This window comes from Sciurus carolinensis, chromosome 8, assembly GCF_902686445.1.
Source record: "Sciurus carolinensis chromosome 8, mSciCar1.2, whole genome shotgun sequence".
NCBI classification, from domain to species: Eukaryota; Metazoa; Chordata; class Mammalia; order Rodentia; family Sciuridae; genus Sciurus; species Sciurus carolinensis.
In genome coordinates this window covers 116,698,230-116,712,590 of record NC_062220.1, presented here as the reverse complement: position 1 = coordinate 116,712,590, position 14,361 = coordinate 116,698,230, and the positions used below count along the sequence as shown (strand labels likewise).

General features: G+C 44.4%; 1 pseudogene; it reads left to right on the top strand.

Annotated features, from left to right (window-relative positions):
• The first annotated feature begins 13,333 nt into the window (after positions 1-13,333).
• Positions 13,334-14,051, top strand: LOC124991426 (myosin regulatory light chain 12B-like; annotated as a pseudogene).
• Positions 14,052-14,361: the final 310 nt, after the last annotated feature.

Sequence of the window (14,361 nt, the reverse complement as noted above, 5' to 3'; positions counted from 1 at the left end):
CTCAACTTCATTATTAATGTCTGAACCTACCAATGACCAGCAACTGGGGGTTGCCCATATTTCATACTCTGGGATGTCCTATGCCTCTGTAGTAGTTCTTAATCATAGTAGTGGATTTATGTTTATTCTTTCCCCTTGGATTAAATCTGTCCTTCCTAATAGATTCTACGTTCCCCATAAGAACAGAGACCAAATCATTCTTTGCTCACCTTTGTACTCCCAATGCTAGTACATTGTTTTGCACATAGTAATTGTTTATTAAATATCTAATGAATGAATGAGTAGTGAGAAAGCCCATGCTAAGAAATGCCCCCAAGAGAAAATGTTTTGCCTCTGCAATACCCACTAGTATGGTGTCATGGGTTCGATTCAGCCCTCCTCTTTCCATAGGTTCCACTTGCTAGAGAAGTGGCTTCTAGTGGTCACAGGGCACCCACTAAGTTACAAGAGTAGGGAAAAACTTTGCTTCTCTAAGCCGAGACAGAATCTGGACATGAAGCCACAACACAATGGAGAAGTCTGTCTTGCTTCCTGCACTCGGTTGTCTCACTGTCTCATAGTGCTAGACACTTTCGACTTTTCCTTCCCTCTTGAAACAGGGTAACCACCATGTCCTGACACTGGAGTGCTCTGTTCTGTTTTTTTCTGGATGACAGTGTTTTCTTTAATGGGTTAGAGCAGAGGTCCTTGCAGGCCTGGGCCAGTCCCCCACAGAGTCAACACCAGGACATGGCGAAATGAGAACAACAGGAACAATGTAGGGAGTTTTCATAAAGCTAAATTAATTCTGAGATTGTCTGCCCTACTTCTTTTCTGTGTCAGCCTGCCCTTTCTTTTATGAAACCAGGGTGAGAGGAGTTGGTGACTTTTATGTCCTTGCTTATCGAAATCACCTACTTAATTTTCTTTTGAAATTTACTGACTGTGGACAGTGGCTGGGCCAGGATGAGAATCCAGGTTTGCTAGTTCCTCATGAATGTTCTCTCCACTCTGTAGGCCCTCCCTAGAGAGGATAAGATGCAAGGGACACATGAGAACTGGCTGTGAATTATTGACAGGCTGCCATGTAGAAGAGGGAACACACTTGTTCTGGTTATAAACAGGGGCAAATCAGGGTCACTGGGTAGCAGTTTCAGATGGGCACATTTCAACCATTTAGAATAAAGTCTTTGATAGGCAGGTAATCGGCAGTAGCATGGGCTGCCAGTGTTCAGGCACAGGCGGAGGAACCATAAATAGACTATTAGGATTTGGACCTGGGATACTGGTTAAGGATCTTGACTTTGGTTTCAAACAGACCTATATTTTAGCACCAGTGTTACCATGTATTGTTTGTGGGATCTGGGGCAAATCCATTTCCTGCTATTCAAAATGGGTACAATCATGTCTCCTTCTGGGTCCTGTGAGGAATAAAAGAGGCAGTGTGTGTGCAATGCCCAGTCTACCAACTGACCTTCTGTGAGATGTGAATTTTCATAACAGTCCCCAGGGAGCTTCCTGATAGTCTGATGGTAAGCAAGAGACCCACGGAGAAAGGATAACGTGAAGCCGTTTATAATAAATGACCAGCAAGAGTTTCCCAGACCCATGCACTGGGCAGTTCTGAGGATGGGCAGTTGGCATGGGCTCACTGATTAGGGGCAAATTCCTGGATGAGGCAACACCTCAACTGAAACTTGAAACACTGCTAGGCTTCTGGTCTCTGCTACTGAATATGCAGAGAGAAGAGAGTAGGAGTTTCCAAGGAGGAGAGCTCCAGTGGTCTCTGGCACACAATATTTATTAGAACTACTGTTATTATTATCTAAGTTTCAAGGGCATGGAAATCTCTCTCTCCTTGGGTTCCCACAGAATTTTGGGCACATTCTTTGCACATCTGAGATCTTTGAGTGAGTGAACAGGGGGAAGATTGGTTAGTCACAGATAGAGGGAGATATAATCATGTGAGATCTAAGTCAGCTGGGGTTAATAGGAGCATCCAACAATCTATACACATATCCATCCATCCATTCATCTACATGTTTCAGGCAGAGAATAAGACAAACTCACTGTCCTCCTGAAACTTCCCTCAAGCAGGGATGAGATTAAATTTGTGAATCAAATAATTATACAAATAAGTACAATACTGGCTGTAATAAGTGCTACAGATGAAAGATGTGCCTGGAGAGCCTGTCAAAAAGCAATTTGACCTGGTCATGGAGGTCAGGAAAGGTTTTCCAAGGAAGTGACCCTTGACCTGAGAGCTGAAGGGTGAGCAGGACTAACTAGCATAATAAAGGAAGAAGGTTCCAGGCAGAAAGGGAATAATATGCAAGGACACAATGAAGTTGGGGGGCAGAGGGTAGGTCTAGTGATGAAGTGCCTCTTGGTCATGCTAAAGATTTTGAATTTTTATGCTTATAAGTTCTAAGTAAACACCTGGGCACAGTGACACACACCTGTAATCCCAGCAATTGGGAGCCTAAGACAGGAGGATCACAAGTTTCAGGTCAGCCTGGACAACTGTCTCAAAATTTTAATAAAAGGGGCGGGGGGCTGTTGGGGGTATAGCTTAGTAGGTTGAACACCCCAGTACCAGGAAAAAAAAAATGATTTTAAGCAAACAGCAGGTAAGGTGATCACATTTGTATTTTTAAAGAACTCTTTTAGCTATTATTATGGAAGATGGAAACAGTAAAGGGGATGGGCAAGTGTGAAAGCCAAAAGCCTGTGGAAAGCCAAGTTAGTTGTTCAGGAAATTAATGACAAAACCTTGGACTGGGGAAGTGGTATAGAGAAGGGAGGAGTGGATGGACTCAAGGACCATTTAGGAGATAAAGTGGACATGATTAACTGATGGGTTTTCCTGGAAGGGCGAGGGTGAGAGAGTTGTATAGGATGACAACCAGGTTTCTAGATAGAACTGTTGCCAGGCAACAGAATGAAAGCCAGAAGGGAACAGGGGAAGGGTGGAACACATTTTTCCTTGCAGTTGTTATTATGTCCATGTTTGCAAAATAAAGGGTGTTGGGAGAATGGGCATGCACATCTCCCCAATTGCCTTCCCAGTGGTGCTTTAAGAAGGTTGCATGTTGTCTCACTCCAGTCAGAATGGCAGCCATGAAGAATACAAACAATAATAAATGCTGGAGAGGGTGTGGAGAAAAAGGAACATATTCATACTGTCGGCAGGATTGTAAATTAGTACAACCGCTATGGAAATTAGCATAAAGGTCCCTCAAAAGACTAGGCATGGAATCACACCATATGACTGAGCTGTACTAGTCCATGGTATGTATTCTGAAGAATTAAAGTCATCATACTATAGCAATACATGCATACCCATGTTCATAGGAGCATAATTCACAATAGCCAAACTATGGAACCAACCTAAATGTCTGTTAATGGATGAAGGAATAAAGAAAATGTGGTACACATTGGAATGTTATTCAGCTATAAAGAAGAATGAAATTATGTTATTTTCAGGAAAATGGATGGAACTTGAGAACATTACGTTAAATGAAATTAGCCAAATTCAGAAAGTCAAGGTCATGTTTCCTCTTATATAGAGAAGCTATAGAGGAAAAAGAAAAGAAAGGTGATGAGGGGAGAAATCTCATGAAAATAGAAGGGAGCTCAGTAGAGTAGAGGAAAAGGACCAGGAGGAAGGAGAAAGGGAAAGGAAAAGCATAATACTGGAGAATGATATTGGCCAAATTATATTGTCATATTGTGTGCATGTACAATATATAACAATGAATTCCACCATTCTGTATAATACAATGCACCAATAAAAATATGAAAAAAGAAGACTGCCTGTTGTAGGCAAAAGGAAGCTAGGACTTCCAGTCTTGGCTCTGCATCCAGGTAGCTGTATGACTTTAAGGGGCAAATTCACCCCTCTAGGCCTAAAGCTCTGGAATTGATTTCCCTCCTAGTCTGGCAAGTTAAGGCCATGAAAGTGACCCAAGGCTTATTTGTGTCCACTGGCACTATTCACAGAGCTCCCCCTTGGCAATTTATTTCTTGTAGATGTACTTTATCCAGAGCCCAAAGGTAAAAAAGCTTTAAGTCTAGAATGTGAGATCTGAAAGGAATCACAGAGCCCATTTGCTCACTCATATAATTTTAGAGTGGAGCAGCATATAAGTTTTTAAAAAGTTTTTAGTTGTAGATGGCCACAATGCCTTTATTTTATTTATTCATTTATTTTTATGTGGTGCTGAGGATCAAACCCAGAGCCTCACATGTGCTAGGCAAGAGCTCTACCACTGAGCTACAACCCCAGCCCCAGCATATGAGTTTTATCTCTATCCTCTGCACTACCCTTCTCCTAGAAGGAGAGGTTAAGCAGTTTGTCCAAAATCACAAAGCTGTAGGACAAATGTATATCCTTTGGGGGTGAGTCTCATGTTCCTTTTTTTAATTTTAGAATGGGGATGATTTTGCAGCGTACAGCCATTTCCTAGGACAGAATGGGCTGAGTAGAGCTATGGGGATGGTCTAAGACTAGAGACATAGGTTATGCTGAGCATCTGGGGGAAGAATGATAAAGGGATATTATAAGCCTTGCCTAGCTACTAAGCTGAAGTCCTTTCTGATTTCTTAAAGATGCCTCTTGTCATGTACCCATGCTGTGACTCCTGAATATCTTCTTCAGGCTGCAAGATGCTCTTTGAAAAAAAAAAAGGGGGGGGGGGTGTGGGCAGAAAACCCAGCCTACTCCCTGCAAATGAGACGCAGAGACAAACCATAGTTTGAACCTCACTGCTGAGGTTTCCATGGTGGCTCCACTCTGCCGCTCTTCCTATTGGCTAAGATATCCTGCTCCAGTTTTAGCAGCTGAAGCTTGGATATGGGTCTCCTTCCTGATTGGCCAGCCTGTGCTGCAGTGTCATGGCAACAGAGGCAGAGGAACCAGTCTCTGCAGAATGACTTGACTCATCATCTTCCTGGGATAGGCTAAGATTCAGAGGGCTGCTTATGTGGAATAAAAAAGGAAAAAAGTGACCCCCATCTAAACTCACAGTTAGTGAGCCCTCCTCACTGGTTGCCCAGGAATTTGTTAGGCTGATGGGCTTCTTGTCATCTTGTCTATCCTGTATCTTGCAAAACTTGCTCAGTCCTTCTCTTTTCCCAGGGTCACTGTCTCCTTCAATTTTTACAAAGTCATGCAAGCTGCAAGTCACTATAAACCCATATTGCATTGCAGGATTTAAAAGTTTTAAATAAAGGCTTAGATAGTCCAGGAGTTCTTTCAGTTTCAATAGCCATTCCTCTTTTATTCATCAGTGAATGCTACTCAAGATTCTTTTTCCTCTGGATTATCTGATCATCTCAACAACTCTAGGAGTTTAGCAAACCAGGGATAAATGACACATTTTATAGATGAGGACATCAGAGCTCAGAGAGAGCAAGTAATTTGTTCCATGACCGATAGCATGTTAGTGCCAGATTCAGGCCTCCAACCCTTCTGAACCCTTGTTAAAGCTCTACCTCCAAACTATTGACTTATCCATAGTAGGGGCCTCCAGGAGGGATTCTCTCATCTGTTAGAGAATCCAATTTGAATTAGACACTTTTAAGTTGGGTGTGGAGCTCAGCGATAAAGCACTTGCCTGACATGGGCGGGGCCCTGGTTTTGAACTCCAGCACCACAATAAAAATGAATAAACAAACAAAAGAATGAGGTACTTGGCTACCCCTAGTCCCTGCCAAGCAACTCCTAAATGTGGCCCTGGTCCCCAGAAAGGATTCATGTTAACTGCAAATCCTGCTCTCTTCCCACCTCTCATTCACCAACAGGTAAAGAAATATTCATAAGCTTAACTACAATCAGTTTAACTGTTTCTGTGTGCTCAAAGATGTGCTGAGCATATCTGTTCTCACTTAATTCTCCTAGATGTTAATATAAAATATTAGGTTTTTGTTATCTATTGTTTATAGGTACAGAAACTGGTGCTCAGGAAGATTAAGCAGTATGCCCAAGGTGTCCCAGCAGTGCAGCTAGAATTTCAATACAAGGTCACCCAACTTCACTGCAGCATGAATTGAACCTCAGCCATGCTCTCTCTGTTTCCACAAAATGCAGAGAATGAAACCTCTAAGAGGCATCTGAGCCCAGATTCATTTGTGTTTGGATGTGCATTTTTTCCTCCGTTGAAGCTATATCTTGATCAATTTCTTGGTGCTAGAAAAAGCAGACTGTGGACTAGCTTTGTCTTAGGGATTAGAAATAGCTGGTCCCCAGGGAGTGACTCAGCATACCCAACAGTGTCTCCTATCTCTCAGTTTCTCAGCTTTGTGATCTTAGAAGAGGGTATGACTGGTCACAGCCGAAGTGGGGAAGAGAATTACCAGTAACTTCCTTGCTCTGAATCTGAGCCCCTGCTGAAAATGAGCATTTTAATAGTTTCCTTTCTTTTTTTTTTTTTTTTTTTCTGCTCAACTTGGGCTCCCTGAAGCTCTTACCCTTGAAACATAGTCCAGTCACCTGGCCTGCCCTCCTGTTCTCTTAAGGGCATTGGTTTTGGAGGACATAACCAAGTGAGAGCTCACACCTGCCACTCTGCTCCCCTGAGCACCACCAGCAACTTTCCAACCAAAAGCATTCAAGATGTCTTCTCTGCACCAGTCACCAAGATGTTAGGAAGATAGTAGGAGACAAACCATTATGGCCCCTGCTCTTGTGAAAACTGCAGCCTAGAGAAGAAGATGGCTAACAAGTCAGTCCTGAAGTGAAGTAGTCACGATTTCAGATAGCGATAAAAGCCTTGGACAGGATGAAAGAGTTGGGGGGATGGAGTTGGGATAGAAAGTACTAAGTTAGCCAGGATGTTTGGGAGAGACCTCTCTGAGGAGGTGATATCTGAGCAAGTGCCTGAGTGAGGAGGTAATTGCATGTAATAAGGCTATGACCCTGTAATAAGTCCCTAAATTTTATTGACTTACAAGACCTGGTGATTATGGCTTATGCATCTGTGACTGGTCTGGCTGGTTCCGCTGTCCACTTCCTGATCACACATGCAGCTGCATTCAGTTGGAGACCCAGTAGAGCTGGAAGATGCAAAAAGGCTTCACTCACACATCTACTAGTTGGTGCTGACTGGTGTCTGTCACATGGCCTTTCATCCTTCAGTTGGCTAGACTGGGTGGCTGCCTTATGGGGCAGTCTAAGACCAGCATCCAAGAGGGTAAAGGCAGAAGCTCCTAGGGCCTCTTGAGGGTTAGGATCCCAGACTTGGAAAGGGTCATTTTTACCACATTCTGTTGTCTAAACAAGTCACAGGCCAGCCTGGACTCAAGGGATGGAGAAAGAGATGTGTCCTCAAGATAGGGAGAGGGGTCATTAAGATATTTGTAGCCCTCTTTAATCTGTCACATCATCCACATGAAGATCTTTAGGAATAACAGGTGAAAAAACCCTGGGGTAAAATGGAATCCAGAGAAATGATCCTTGAACAATGAGTTCCTCTAGTTCCTTGGTTTCCTACTGTGTAAAGTTGGAACCAAGGATGCCTTCCTGCCTCCTCTATAGACATAGAGGATACCTTCAGGATGGGTTTAAGATGGTGGTTACTGGCCACTAGGTGGGAAGAGAATCAAACATAGGAACTTGGTTTGGCATACTATAAGCTCACCAGCATTTGTTGAGCACCATCTGGCAGGAAGGAACCGTTCTCAGCACTGCCAGTCACAGCAGGAGAGTCAGAGTTGCTGATCTTGCTGAGTATGGGATGAAAAGACTGCTCACTACTCTGCATGGAGACATGCCAGGTGCATCTCAGAAGAACTTGGAACCAGGTATGGTGGCGCACATCTGTAATCCCAGTGAGTCAGATGTCTGAGGCAGGAGGATTCCAAGTTCGAGGCCAGCCTCAGCAACTTAGTGAGACCTGTTCAAAAAATAAAAAATAATTAAAATAACGAATGTAGCTCAGGGGTCAATCTCCAGTCCTACAAAAATAGCTGGGAGGGTTGTGAGGCCCAGGGAAGGGTTGGATGAGATGAAGTTCCAGTAAGGCCATTGGTCGGGGGTGCCAGCCTTAGCAAAGACGCTTTCTCAAAATGAAAAATAACAGGAGGTTAGGGATGTAGCCTACTGGTAGAGTGCCCTGGGTTCAATCCCCAGCACTGAAAAAAAAATACACACACACACACACACACACACACACACACACACATACTTGGGATTCTCAAATAAAGGTAAAGCGTTTTGTCTGAAGCTGAATTCATGTGGCAGAGAAGAGAGAGATGAGCTTAGAGCCAAAATAGGCCTTGTGGGCCAACTAAAGACTCCAACCCTTTCCCGAGAACAATGTACATAGGATTGCCAGATTTACCAAATAAAAATACAGATTGTCCTGTTCAGTTTGAATTTCAGATATGCAACAAATCTTTTTTTAGTATAAGTATGTGCATGCTATATCTGGGACATTCCTATACTAAAACAACATTCATTATCTATTGGAAATTGTTTTAACTGGGCCTACTGTATTTTCTCTGGCAATTCTTAATGTGGGATCATAGAAGGGTTTTAAGCAGGTTAAATGACATGGTTAGGATTTACATTTTGAGAAGCTCTGAGGATTTATGGGAAAATAGACTGGAAGGAGACCAGAAACGGATGGGGGATGAACTACCTGCTATTGTCCAGGCCAGAGGTGTTGCAAAAGTCCCCATCAGAGAACAGGGGCATTTCATTACATCTGCCAACCTTCTGCCTTTCCCACCAGGCAGACAACCTTGGTAAATCCATCAGCTGGTGAAGTCTGGGGGGACTACTGAACAGGTCAGGCCCCAGCTCTGCTGTGTGAGTCTCTGGCCTGTTCTGTTCTATCCAGGACTCTCAGTGTCCTCATCTGTTAAGGGAAGGTCTCAATCAGAGGGATGGTCTCTCTGGAAGTCCTTCTGCTTCTGCCATTTTGGAACTCTCTGCCCATCCTTACCCTGATAGCTTTCCTGATGCAGGCCCACTATGGTGAAAAGTCCAAATCTGGGACATTTAACTCCAAGCCCTTTATGGGCCTCCTTGTTCCTTCTTCCCTTGTGCCATTTCTCTGGCCAATGAATGTGTGAAGAGTCCCCCTCAGTGTTGGGTATGTGTCTCACTGGTAGAGCACTTAGCATGTACCAGGCCCTAGGTTCCATTCCAGTACCACACACACACACACACACACACACACACACACACACAAAATGCCACTCTGCTACATCTTGCTCCAAACTCAGGTCCCATGCCTAGTTTGGGAGAAAGGACCCAGTATTTGTGGAGGGCCTACTATGTGCTAAGCAAACCCTCTACCTTTCCTGTCTCAGTTAGTCCTCATAGCAGCCCTGCAAGGAAGATATTAAACCCATTTCATAGATAAGAGGACTGAGGCTCAGTGATCTAGTTGCTCCTCCAGTCACACAGCTGTACAGGGCAAACCTGGAGTGGATTCCAGGTCTGGTTGGTGTCAGAACTCTGTCCTCCCTCTCTCTCCAGGAAATATGCCCTGGAGCCCCTAATCCCTCATTTATTTAGGGCTTGGGCTCAGTCAGCAGCCTTCTTGTCCCACTGCAGGCACATCCTGCCCTGGCTCTTTCTAAGTTAAGCCAGGGACTAAAATGGGCTGGCATAATGTTCATCCTGCTGTGGGCTTTATGGTTTATGAAGCCTTTTCCCATCTGTGCCCTCCCCACGACCTCACGTAGACTTGATATAGCCCCTTCCATTTCTTGCCTGCAGCTCTGCCGCAATGAAGGCCACATTAAATATTAACAGGGCAGCTCTTCGGCACCACTGTGACGTCAATTATTGCTTGGTGAGGGCTGTGGCTGCCTTCCCAAGGTGAAGCAGTGACCGGAATTCAGCCGACTCCAGTGATGTCCCAGGAGGCTGGCTGTCGGCATTTGAAGAAAACGCTGTTAATGTAAGGTGTGGCAGGAATCCAAAAGCTTTTCTCTGATCTCCCTGGCTCTCCCCAGGCCTGGGGTGGCATCGTGATACTGGCATGATGCATTCAGTTACTTGGCAAGTATTCACTGAGCACCTGCTATATGCCAAGTACAGGGCTAGGCTCTGGGGATGCAGCTGTGAGAGCGACAAGGTCTTTGTGTCACAGAGCTGTCTTTTTGGTGAAGAAAAGAGAGAAACCCTGCACCGTATGTCGACAGGTATCCACCCCGGCCTGAGACCAAGGATAGGTCCAGAGGGAGCCAGGAGAAGGAGCCTGAGTTAAGAGAGCAAAGAGGAAGGAACATGTTTCAGGTAGAGAAAATAGGATCAAAGCTCGGAGCCTGGTTCTATCCCTTCTTAGGCATTTATCTGCAAATTAGGTTCTCACCTTATTGGGCTGCTGTGGGGACTAAATTAAGCCACTGCTAGGGGAAATGAATCTGCACACATAGTGGAGTGCACAGAGAGAGCTAAGGGGTAGCTGTTATGAAAATAGCTTTATATGATTCCTTTGCCCTCCCAGTAATTCTTACCTCTATTTGGGGAGCAGAAAAACTGAGGGTCACAGAGGTGAACTGATATGCTTAGGGCCCTATTGTGTATCAGATGGATACCTGACTTCAGGCTATGACTTGCACTTTTAGCCACAGGAAATTCTAGCAGCGTTTCAGCTCAGGGAGGGAGAAAACCCCACCTGTGATCCCAGTATAAGTTCAAAGGCAGCCTCAGCCTTTTCTGAGGGAAGAACATGGCTGTCTGAGGATAAGCCTGTGTCTGGTCTTTGGGAGGTCTGGATGCAGACTTGGTTTTGCTGCTAGCCTGTTCTGTAACCATGGGTGAATTATTTCCCCTTCCTGAGCCTCAGTTCCTCATAGGGTCAGTTGAATGACAAGCTGTTATTGTCTGAGTCTCTGATTCTCCCAACAGTGCTATGGCAAGAAAACCACTTTTGACTCCATGTTAAAGATAAGGAAACAGTCCGGGAGGGGCAAAAAGTGATATGAACATGGCTTCACAGTTGGCAAGTTGAGGTGGGGCAGGATATGGAGCCAGGTACAACTGCTGACAGAAGTGTCCATCAGTCAACCACACCATGCTGCCTCTTGGAGCAAGACAGGCTGAATTGTCTCCAAAATCCCTATTATGGCTCTCTGATTCTGTGAGTTCCCTGTTGCCTCCAGGCCTTCAGGTTCACTGATCTTGTGGGAAGGACATTTCAGGTTGGGCCAATCCTCCAAGTATCCCCATTTAAAGGAATTAATAGCACTGTCACAGGGCCCTGAAGGCAGCACTCCCTTCCCCACTCAGTTACAGCCTCATTTCTTCTGGTTACAGCCCAGAGGGTGTAGTAAGGACAGAACTGTCACAATATACCCATTTTATGCAAAAGGAAACTGAAGTTAAGAGAGGCTCAGTGATTTGCCCAGGTTCCCCAGCTGCTGTGGAAGAAGTAGGATTGGAAACTGAGTCTGGTCTCAGCGGTTGCAAGCTGGCCGAATTCAATCTGGGAGCCCCTCCCACTTTCAGCTCCTCCCTAGTTTCTGCAGTCTTACCTTCATCTCTCTTTGCCCTCCCTCTTATTTTCCTCTCAACCACCAGTTAATCAGTTAGCTGTCAGCAAAATTAAGATGTTCCCTCTTCTGTGGGGCAGGGAGTAAAAGAGGTACCTTGCCCACTCACAAAGAGGGTTCTTGTGGTGGGAATTCTGTAAATTGCAGAAGGTATAACTGGATTCAATGCTGCATTCATGGAGAATTGCCTGACTTTAGGACTCTCAGTCAGGTGAGGATGAAAACACAGGGGCCCTGTCCTCAGGTGCTTCCATTTTACAAGGGAAATAGCAACTTCCTAAAGAAGTGGAACACAGATGGTTTAAGTGACAAAAAGCATGAATTGTATAGTCAGAAAGACCTGAATTCAAATCCCAACTTTTTCTCTACTGCCTGAAGACCCTTGGGTAAGTGGATGCCTGCCTGAGTTTTAGTTTCTCCATCTAATTAAGGAATACAAGAGGAATAATTGTCATGATGATTAAATTAGATCATATAGTACATTAAATGATATTACATGATGCTTTTTGCCTACAAGTTGGCCAGGAAACATCAATCCTACCCATGTCATGCTATACAGATGGCTGATGCCAGAGTGGCGTAGGCAAGAGTACTTCTTGTTGAAGAAATTGGGAAGGCTCTTTTGAAAAGATAAGATTTCAGCTGGTATTAAAGGACATAAAAAACCAAGAAAGAGTTAGAGGGTTGTGAAAAGACATCTAGTTGGTAGAAGTTCACAGGCAATATGGGGAACCTGGGTGGGGCGGGTGATGAACTTAGAAGTCCAGGCCAGCGTCATATTATAAAGAGCCAGATGGAGGAGCTGGTGTCTTTTACTGAGGAAGGGTCCTACCCTCAACTGCAGGGGCAGCTCAGTGTTTTGTCTGAGAGACCAACCCCTTGGAGTCAGCCCTCTTATTGACATTGCTCCTCCCACATCTCTGTTTCCTGAGTTGGGCCAGCCTTCTGCCGGTCTGGAAGAAGCCAGAAGGCTGCAACAATCTGTCTGCCTCCTACTAACATCCTGGGGAGGAAAAGATGTTTTTTTAGCACAATTGCCTGGCAGGGAACTGTGGTAAAAACTCAGTGACCCTCTCCTTTACTTCTCAGGAGTTTAAGCAGTAGTTTAAGCAGCAGTTGTTGACAATTATGATCAAAACTCAACAACCAAAAGAATGTTCTGAGACTCTCAGAAGGTTGGGGCGGCAGTGAAAAAATGATGAAGACAAGACAGGGTGGTTCTAGAACCTGCTCCTGTTACTTGTTCTCTGCGCTGCAGTTCAGCAAGACACTTAGCTTCCCTAGTCTCAGTTTCTTCACCTGTAAAATGGGAATAATACTCACCTTGCCTTAAACAAGTGGTAAAATACTGGCAAACTGCTGCCCCATGGCCCGCTATAGAGTAGGAACTCATTTTCTTCTTCATTTCATTGACATGGTCCCCAAACTTGTCTCTCTCTCTCTCTCTCTCTCTCTTTCTCTCTCTCTCTCTCTCTCTCTCTCTGTATGTGTGTGTGTGTGTGTGTGTGTGTGTGTATGTGTGTATGTGTGCGTGCGTGCTTGGGACGGAGCCCAGAGCTTTGTACATGCCGAGCAAACACTCTATCATTGAATTACACATGTCTTTTGAAGCATCCCTGTTTTACCTCTTTTTTTTTTTTTTTTTTTTTTTTGGGTGCTGGGGATCGAACCCAGGGCCTTGCTATCTCCCCAGCCCCCCTGTTTTACCTCTTGAGTCGTCACATTATTGTATGTTGATCTTTCAATGGTGACACATAATAGACCTTCAGAGTGGAAAAAGAAAGAACTTACTGCCAAGCTTGTGCAGCCTGAATCTGGTACTTGGTACCAGAATTAAACAGCTCTCATGTCAAGCAAAAAAACAAAGATGAAGACCACCAAGAAGTGCTCACAGCATGCAATATCCAATGTGTTTGTCATGGTTGACCAGTCACAAATTCAGGAGTTCAGAGAGGCCTTCGACATGATTGACCAGAACAGAGATGGTTCATCAACAAGGAAGACCGGTGTGATATGCTTGCCTCACTGGGGAGGAATGCCACTGATGTGTACCTTGCTGCCATGTTGAAAGAGGCTCCAGGATCCATCAGTGTCACCATGTTTGGTGAGAAGTTAAATGGCATCAGAAATGTTTTTGCTTGCTTTGATGAAGAAGCCACAGGCACCATTCAGGAGGATTACCTGAGAGAGCTGCTGATCACCATGGGAGATCGCTTTATTGTTGAGGAAGTAGATGAGCTATACAGAGAAGCCCCTATTAACGAAAAGGGGAATTTCAATTACATCAAGTTCATGTGCATCCTTCTTTTTAAATTCATTTTTATTGTAAACAAATGGGATACATCTTGTTTCTCTGTACATGAAGTAGAGGCATACCATTTGTGTAATCATACATTTACCTAGGGTAATAGTTTTTGATTCATTCTGTTATTTTTTTCTCCCCTCCACCCCTCCCACCCCTCTTATCCCTCTACAGAGTCCCTCCTTCCTCCATTCTTGCCCCCTTGTGCATCCTTACACATGGCGCAAAAGACAAAGATAACTGGAAGAACTACAGCTAAAATCTTCCAATTACATTACCTTTCTCTATTTTATTTCTCAGACACTTCCCTGACCCTCACAGAACCTATTGCATGCAACTTAGTTTCACAGCTTTGGTTTTTTTGTTTGGTTTTTTTTGGTTGTTGGTGGTGGTTCTTATTGGGGGGACGGGGTTGTGATGCCTTTCTGCCACTTAGTTGTATAATCAGACTGGAAATAGGGATGATGATAGGGATGATAGGGATGATAGGGATGAAAAGAAATGGCAAATAAAAATCAGCAAATGTGAAAGCCTAGGAAAATATGTCCATATTTCTGAGTTTGCTGGAT